The following is a 1,719-nucleotide window of genomic DNA, read 5'->3' on the forward strand; positions in this document are numbered from 1 at the left end:
CTTCCTAGTAACCACGATTCTGACTTCCATTCGCCACAGATTTGTTTTCTTGTCCCAGGATTCATATAAAGGGAATCAGAGTATATATTCTTTTGAGTCTGGCTTCTGTATCTGTGAGATTTACGTTGCTCCATGTACCATAGGTCAGTTTTTAAAACTTGTTGTGTCCTTTGCATGAACATACCTGGACTTGGGTTGTTGAGTTTTTGGCTATTCAGAGCTGGGAATATTTTATACCGGTATTTCTGATGACATCAGGACTCACGTCTCGGGAATGGATCTAGAAGTGGAATTGCTGAGCTTGATGATAGCTACGTGTTCAGCTTCAGCAGAAACTTCCAAATGGTTTGCTAAGTGGTTGCAGGATCTTTCCCCCGCCAGCAGTGCCGGAGACTTCCGACTGAACTGAATCTTTACGTGTGGATTCGCGTGGCAGTTTGAGATGGTGGCAGATGAAGGGTCCAGTTAGGGAGAAAGACATTCTGGTTAAAAGGAATGTCGTGGAAGCACATGGTGCCCATGAAAGGTGCCGCTCAGATCTCCGGCCATGAATCCACTTGCCGAACCAGCACTGAGGCCACACTCCCCATGCGGCTCTGAGCCAGTGACCAGGACGCTCATTTAATAGACAACGTTGGCTCAGGAACTCCTGACCAGCCCGGTGCAACTCTCTCAGGACGCCCTGCCTCCTCGATGGCCACCTTTTCCTCTCTCCTTTGCAAGAGTCAGCCCTGCATCAGGGTCTCCCTACGAAAAAAGGCTAAAACTCTTTCTCCTCCTCTAAGGACAAAATTAATCCGGGGTAACCTTCCAGCTCTGTTTGGAAGCCAGATGAAGGCAGAGTGTCAGGCGTGGCATTCGGCAAAACTGCTGATGGTAAGAATGCCCTCTGAGCGATAAACTACATCTGGACGGCAGGACTGTGAAGGAACTCACACCACAGCGTGGCTTCCCTGAGTGCCGTAACTCTTATTACTAGGCATGTCCCTTGAGGGACCCTAGAAACTATGATTGTGGGTTGTTTAAAAGATAATGGCTCCTACGGGGCTTCTAAGCCAAAGTGTCCCCCCCAACTACCAACATGGGTCTCCTCTCATCGCCCCTAAGCTGTCACTTGGGGAGAGGGCAGGACGATGGCCCCTGGACTGGTGTGAGGACTTCTCCTGTGGAAGAGAAGAGCTGGCAGGCCGAGCGTCCCGTCCCGGGTCCTTCGAAGTGAATCCGATGTCAGGTGCAGTCTACTGTGGTCTTGTGAGTCTGAATGTCCAGCTGAGCCTAAGAACCCCCCGCTCTCCTCTCCCACCTGCTTCGTTTATCCCACTGAGATGGGATAAATCTGTCCAGCGGGCAAGACGAAACGCAGCCGGCCCGCCCTGCTTCCCAGTCCTTGACGCCTTCCCACTGCCTCATCTCCTCGGCGGACAATCAGGATTAAAGGGTTTCTGGTGTCGACTCCCAGCCCCCCTTCCTACTGTCCAATAAAAAGACTTGACCAAGACATTTATAATCATTTAATGAATGTTCCAAACACATCTTCATTGGGCTACGGGTTAATTCATGGTGACGGAAGCTGACGAACCACCCGCCCAAACCATCACCATGACTCGCAGTCTAGAAACCTCGGTACCAACCAGAAAGACTCGGGAGGGAAAAGCACGGTCAGTCAGCCGAAGAGGTTCCTTGGGAATCTTACCTTCCTTCTTCTTTCTTCCTCCTCCT

The 1,719-nt window shown here is 50.8% G+C and overlaps 1 protein-coding gene across 1 annotated transcript in view; it reads right to left on the reverse strand.

Annotated features, from left to right (window-relative positions):
* Positions 1 to 1,496: 1,496 nt before the first annotated feature.
* POMGNT2 (protein O-linked mannose N-acetylglucosaminyltransferase 2 (beta 1,4-)) overlaps positions 1,497 to 1,719 on the reverse strand; it is a 14,967-nt gene continuing 14,744 nt past the window's right edge. Inside the window, exon 2 of the mRNA XM_006914832.3 lies at positions 1,497 to 1,719. This exon is cut by the window's right edge and continues 2,137 nt beyond it. The gene's annotated coding sequence lies outside the window, so the exon portion shown is untranslated.

The sequence above is a fragment of the Pteropus alecto genome, unplaced genomic scaffold (assembly GCF_000325575.1).
Source record: "Pteropus alecto unplaced genomic scaffold, ASM32557v1 scaffold156, whole genome shotgun sequence".
Taxonomy (NCBI): domain Eukaryota; kingdom Metazoa; phylum Chordata; class Mammalia; order Chiroptera; family Pteropodidae; genus Pteropus; species Pteropus alecto.